Here is a 7,333-nt window from a genome sequence, read left to right as displayed (position 1 = left end):
TGAGCAATGACTGTTGCATTGGGCCGCTCGGCCAGGCATAAGGATGCTCATCCGTTCGGCGGTATCTTGCCCATGCCTTGTGTTTTCTTGGAATCCATGTCCGATGCTCTCCCCTACTACCCATCACGTGCGCTGCGCACGGTAAGGGGAGCTCATTAAATGCGGCCAATATCTTGCTGACACGTGGCGATCGTGCGTTTGTCAGCGTATGGCGGTGGCGTCACTTCCGATGGGACAGCCGCCGTTTGAAATGAACGGCTGGATGATGACCTCGTTATCAACGACCTGGATCGGACGGTGGAGGTTGCTCCCGGGCGGCGATATAAAGCCCACGACTCTGTTTCTGCCGCATTGTTGCTTCCTCCTCCTCCGGCGCTCCTCTGCCCGTTTTTTTCTCCGGCGACCTCGCCCCTCAACTCTTCGGCAACCCCAGGCCCCCGTCGATCATCTTTCTTGCTCGTAAGACCCTCTTTCTCGTTCCCAACGTTTTCTTCTTGCTGTTAATCGTTTTCTTCAGTCGGTTTTCCTCCATTCCTTGCTTGAACCTTCCCCTTTTATCCCGCATTCCTGTCTTTCGATCATGACTAGTACTTCGCAGTCAACGGCGGTGCTCCGGATCTTTGGTATTCGACCATGGAAAGTCGTTTTGACGAGGAGGACGCGTTGCGTCTCGCTCGGACTTACGACATTCCTTCCGACCACCAAATAGTATTAGCCACACCAGATGATCGGCCTCATGAACCGCCGATCGGCACAGTTCTTTTTTTCCGAGACCAATTTCTGGCCGGACTACGCTTCCCACCCCATGAATTTTTCCTGCAAGTCTGCAATTACTTCCGCATTCCGCTCGGCCAAGTAGTTTCCAGTCTGCTGAGCGGAGTAATAGTTTTGTTCAAACTGATCCCCTTAGACCCAAAATTTTCCACTACTTCTACTATCCCAAGCAGAGTGGGGAACTTTTGTTTTCAATCTAGGATAGGTTTCGTCCTCTTCGATGGCATGCCGAGCTCCAACAAACATTGGAAGGAGCATTTTTCTATATCGTTTTCCCGGCCAACTTTTCGTACCAAGTGGCGGGCGGCGATCTGCAAGCAACCGAGCTCGGCAATTTAGAGGTGACCTACCTTCATCTGTTAGACGGTGGTTGGTCAGCGTTATCATATTGACAAGCTGCTCCTTCCGGGAGTAATGCACATATTTGGCTTGTCCTCTACCCCAGCCGATCTGCCCTGCAGTATGAGTAAGTTCCCTTATCTTCTCGTTTGTTTTGTTCTAACTGATTTATTTTTTGCTTCTGCAGCTGAAGTCATGTGGCGCGTCAAGGCGACTGAGAAGCTCAAGTTGAAAGCCGCTCAGATTGAGGCGGTGACGAACAAAGAGGTCGCCGAGCGAGGCCTTGGTCTAACTGATCCGACCGGCGAAGCAAGTGAGGGGACTCAGAATGCCCCTGAAGCCGTGGCAGCTACTACCTCCCACGAGGAGGCAGCGGGCGACACAGAACCTCCTACCCAAACCGAGGTGGAGGGCCGCTCGGCCGACGATGTTTCGCTAGTCACTCGGAAGCGTCGCCGACCGGACTCTGCGTCTGCCTCTACTCCACTTGATGAGCCACCGCCCGAGCGGGGCGCGGATGCTCCGATGTTGTCCGGGACGGTTTCCCTCGAGAGTACTCCGACCCCACATGGCTCTCCGAGGGCCAGCTTTGAGGTGCCGCCATCCAGCCCTTCTAGAACTCTGCGCCGTATCAAGCGTTTGGGCGACCTTCCCTCCTCGTCCACCGGTAAGGCCGATGCCTCTCAGAGCGAGCCGAGCGGCTCGAATTTAATTAAGACCGTTCTGCGCCTCCCCTCAAAGGCATACATGGCTGCTGCTGATCGGCCAGTGGTCTCCGAGTAGCAGATCACCTTGACGGGACCTCTTGCAAAAGCTTGGGAGGATGCTCGGCGCCGCATAAAAGCGATGACTCCCGGGCAGCTCGGCGACAGCAACCTCCAACAGGCCACCGGGGTATGCTCTTTTTCTTTATTCGTGTAATTGAATTAAGTTGTTAACCTATTCCCCTTTGCTCATAGAACTGGGTGGAGCAGATTGCCATTAGCAATCGGTTGGCCGAGCTGGAGGATGAACTGAGAAAACTTAAAGCCGCCGGGGACAATCAACAATCGACGGCCGCTCTGGAGAAGGCCAAAAAATCGCTGGAAGCCGAACGGAAAAGGGCTTCCGATCTGGCGAGCAAGGTCGTTCGGCTTGAGGCGATGATCAAGCAACGAGATAAGGAGATCAAGACGGCGACCACCCGGAAGCTCCAGGCCATCGAAGATATGGACCGGATGAAGGTGGAGATCCGAGGGCTGGAGCAACGCATCAAGGATCTGGATGCTCTGCTGGCTACCGAGAAGGAGAGCCGCTCGGCCGATCTCCAAAGATTTGATGGAGACTTGAAGGATCTCCAAGCTGCCGCCACGCTCAAAGAATATCAAGAGGGGGAGTCGGCCCGTTCTGACGAAGTGAGGAAGGCGTATCTCCGCTCGGAAGATTTTGGAGAGAAGTTTACCGACAAGATATCCCTCACTTTCGAAGAAGCGATCAAGGCGGCGGTGGATTACCTGAAGACCAAGGGCCACCTGCCCGCCGAGCTGGACATCCCCCCCGAGGACCTCGCGACCGTGATGGACGCCATCCCCGACACTCTTTTTGACTTTGACGCGTGATAAGCGTTTTTTTTTTCTGTGTATGAACTTTTTTGTATTCCAGCCGTTCGGCCCAACTTTTTTGGTTCACCCAGTGTATAATAGATAATCTCTTCTGTTCCTTCAACTTCTGTTTTGGCAAGAAATTTTTCTCTCGTCACGACTGAAGTGTTCTTTAAAACCCTTCCTCTCGGCACTACGCTCCGTCAGACAAGTCGATTGTCTTTAATGTCTCATTATGCGACTGAGCAGCCGCTAGGCGCATGAACGTTACTCGTTCACTTGCTAGCATTTTTAATTCCGATTAACCATCTTTTGTTTCGAGCCTTACCTTAAAGGGGTTTTCGCTAGGTTTTCGCATGCGAGCCGCTCTGACTTTTATAGATGCCGGCTCGTCCCTCGATATTTAACGTCGGAGCTCGACAGTCTTCCGCTCGGACGTTTATAGACGCCGGCTCGTCTCTCGATATTTAACGTCGGAGCTCGACGGCCTTCCACTCGACGCTGGACCGTCTCTCGATATTTAACGCCTGAGCTCGACGGCCTTCCGCCGGACGCTTATAGACGCCGCTCGTCTCTCGATATTTAACGTCCGGGCTCGACGGTCTTCCGCTTCGGCTTATGGTGGGGCCGTCTCTCGATATTTAACGCTCGGTCGACGGTCTTCCGCCGGACGCTTATAGACCTGCCGTCTCGATATTTAACGTCCGAGCTCGACGGCCTTCCGCCGGACGCTTATGACACCGGCTTGTCTCGATATTTAACGTCGAGCTCGACGGTCTTCCCTTCGGATGTTTATAGACGCCGGCTCGTCTCTCGATATTTAACGTCGGAGCTCGACGGCCTTCCGCTCGGACGTTTATAGACGCCGGCTCGTCTCTCGATATTTAACGTCGGAGCTCGACGGTCTTCCGCTCGGACGTTTATAGACGCCGGCTCGTCTCTCGATATTTAACGTCGGAGCTCGACGGTCTTCCGCTCGGACGTTTATAGACGCCGCGGCTCTCGATATTTAACGCCGGAGGTCGGCGGTCTTCCGCTCGGACGCTTATAGACGCCGCTCGCCTCTCGATATTTAACGTCGGAGCTCGACGGCCCGCCGGCGCGTTTATAGACGCGCTCGTCTCTCGATATTTAACGTCGGAGCTCGACGGTCTTCCGCTCGGACGTTTATAGACGTCGGCTCGTCTCTCGATATTTAACGTCGGAGCTTGACGGTCTTCCGCTCGGACGTTTATAGACGCCGGCTCGTCTCTCGATATTTAACGTCGGAGCTCGACGGTCTTTCGCTCGGACGTTTATAGACGTCGGCTCGTCTCTCGATTTTTAACGTCGGAGCTCGACGGCCATTACGGCTAACTTCGACACTGCCGAACGGCGGAGCTATCTGCCATCCTTTAATTATTTCTGCTTCCTGCATTACAAGGACATAGGTGACCGAAATGTATATAAATTTACATTTAGTGCACCTTTCACCCAGCTCGGATAACGTACTCCCGGCCGAACGGCTCGGGGTCTTCTTCGTCGAGCGCTTGGCTCGGATAACATACTCCTGGCCGAACGGCGCGGGGCCTTCTTCATCGAGCGCTTGGTTCAGATATTATACCTCCGGTCGAATGGCTCGGGGCCTTCGTTCGTCGAGCCTTTGGCTCTGATGATATACGCCCGGCCGAACGGCACGGGCCTTCTTTCGGAAAATTACAATGAATTCTATTCCCGAAAGAAACTATATCTGAAAGACTAACCTGCCGATCAACATAAGATCTGACTCAATTTCTCAACTCCCGAATACCCGTGGAGTGAGGTGGATACAATGTACTCGTCGAAATTTATCAAGGCCAGGAGGATGGCGAAACTTCCCGGTCGGTCCTCCATGGCCGCTCGGCCCCCTTGCTGCGTTATCCTTTTACTTGAGCCTTCTGCTCCCGTTGCTCCACGAGCCTTCGTCATCGAGCGCTTGGCTCGGATACTATACCTCCAGCCGAACGGCTCGAAGCCTTCTTCATCAAGCGCTTGGCTCAGATATTATACTTCCGGCCGAATGGCTCGGGGCCTTCGGCCTCGAGCGCTTGGCTCGGATCTTATACGCCATGAAGATAGGCCGCTCGGCCGATAACGCCAATTGCTCACATTATAACATTTTGCCTTCTACATTTCAAATATACAACCAAACGGAAAATATACAGCACATATCCTATTGGTGCACCTTTCACCCTGCCCCGGATAGGCTGGAGATAATTTGCGCTTCATGGTGGATCCAAGTGTCAATCCATCTTCATCCGCTCGGTAGCTCATCCACCCAACCCCCTCGTATGCGGTCGATTCATCGCCTGACATCAAACTCCCGCTCTTGAGGTTCCAGAAGGAGGGGCTTGCTATAAGTTGAATTTGGGAGATGAAGTATCTGCTTTTGAGGGAAATGGGACTGTGGCAGTCGGTGCTTCCGCTCGGGAGAAGCGTCTGCTCGGAGGGCCTTGCCTTTTCTGTTGTCCCATATTGGTATTTCATCTGACGAAGATCCCCGATTGCGATTCACTGCTACAGCACCAGGAGGCGCCCGGAATAGGGCCCGATGGAATGGTACTGTCGCTGGTGGTGCTTCCGCTCGGCCACCAGACGCTGATGTTGCTTGTTGCTCCGGTCGCTCGGCTGTGGCTTTCTGTTTTTGCTCCACGAGCTTGACGACCCTCTTCTCAATCAGAGCGTTGAGTTCCTCGTTCGAAAGCGTCACCATGTGTTGTCATCCAGCCTCGTCCATTGTTCCCATTCGGATGCAGGAGCGTTCCCACAAACGGCGCCAAATTGATCCTGTCCGAATCGCCGAACCAAAGGACGCTGGGCACGTGGCGCACTTCTAGTCGAGGGTGTAGGTCTTCGACTGGTTGTACGAATCTCCGGCGATCCTGCACAGAAGTCGGGCCGGGAAGGGGTTCCCGGCGGCGACCCTCCGACGCTCAAGTCAGGTAAGCGGACAGCAAAAGGTGGCTCCAAAGATTGTAGAATGCGTACCTCCGGCGAAGTAAGAGGCTCTTTATATAGAGCGGTGAAAGAACTAATGCACGTCCACCGAGGCGCATACGTGTCCGCAGCCCATACCTCGGTATGTACCTGTCAGAGAGCTTACCTGACACCATACTGCTACAGTTCAATCACGTCTTCGATGGGACAACAGAACACCTTGTTGTCAGACTTAGAGTATGGCCTAGCCATAGGACTTGACGGCTGTCAGAAGATGTTCCTATCCTTCACCCACCGCCCGGCCGGGACGTCCGTCCGGCCGGCCGGCGCGAAGAGCGTCGTCCGGACGGCCTTAATTCCCTGCGCCGGCCGGCCGGCGCACCCATTATGTCCTGCCTTCTCTTAGGCCTTCCGCTCGGTCATTATTTACTATTTCATTGAGCGTCGGAACCCCGACCCCTGTCAGGGCGTCTTTCACTATCAGACGTTTACGGGCAGGCCGATCGGCCTGCCCTTTTTTCATGCGTCCGGTCGGCTCACCCTTCTTCGACGGACCACCTGGCCCTCTGACCTCCACGTGGCATTGACCCCTCGTTAGGGGGTCCCGGGCTCTTACCACCAGATCACTTGCCTCCCCCTCGAGTCTAGTCGAAGGAGGCGAAGTCCGACTGACTGGACTGCCGATCTGACTGAGCAATGATTGTTGCATGGGGCCGCTCGGCCAGGCATAAGGATGCTCATCCGTTCGGCGGTATCTTGCCCATGCCTTGTGTTTTCTTGGAATCCATGTCCGATGCTCTCCCCTACTACCCATCACGTGCGCTGCGCACGGTAAGGGGAGCTCATTAAATGCGGCCAATATCCTGCTAACACGTGGCGATCGTGTGTTTGTCAGCGTATGGCGGTGGCGTCACTTCCGATGGGACAGTCGCCGTTTGAAATGAACGGCTGGATGATGACCTCGTTATCAACGACCAGGATCGGACGGTGGAGGTTGCTCCCGAGCGGTGATATAAAGCCCACGACTCCGTTTCCGCTGCATTGTTGCTTCCTCCTCCTCCGGCGCTCCTCTGCCCGTTTTTTTCTCCGGCGACCTCGCCCCTCAACTCTTCGGCAACCCCAGGCCCCCGTCGATCATCTTTCTTGCTCGTAAGACCCTCTTTCTCGTTCCCAACGTTTTCTTCTTGCTGTTAATCGTTTTCTTCAGTCGGTTTTCCTCCATTCCTTGCTTGAACCTTCCCCTTTTATCCCGCATTCCTGTCTTTCGATCATGACTAGTACTTCGCAGTCAACGGCGGTGCTCCGGATCTTTGGTATTCGACCATGGAAAGTCGTTTTGACGAGGAGGACGCGTTGCGTCTCGCTCGGACTTACGACATTCCTTCCGACCACCAAATAGTATTAGCCACACCAGATGATCGGCCTCATGAACCGCCGATCGGCACAGTTCTTTTTTTCCGAGACCAATTTCTGGCCGGACTACGCTTCCCACCCCATGAATTTTTCCTGCAAGTCTGCAATTACTTCCGCATTCCGCTCGGCCAAGTAGTTTCCAACTCTATCAGGCTGCTGAGCGGAGTAATAGTTTTGTTCAAACTGAACGGCATCCCCTTAGACCCAAAAATTTTCCACTACTTCTACTATCCCAAGCAGGCCGAGTGGGGAACTTTTGTTTTTCAATCTAG

This window comes from Zingiber officinale, chromosome 8A (assembly GCF_018446385.1).
Source record: "Zingiber officinale cultivar Zhangliang chromosome 8A, Zo_v1.1, whole genome shotgun sequence".
NCBI classification, from domain to species: domain Eukaryota; kingdom Viridiplantae; phylum Streptophyta; class Magnoliopsida; order Zingiberales; family Zingiberaceae; genus Zingiber; species Zingiber officinale.
Note: the sequence above shows the minus strand (reverse complement) of the source record.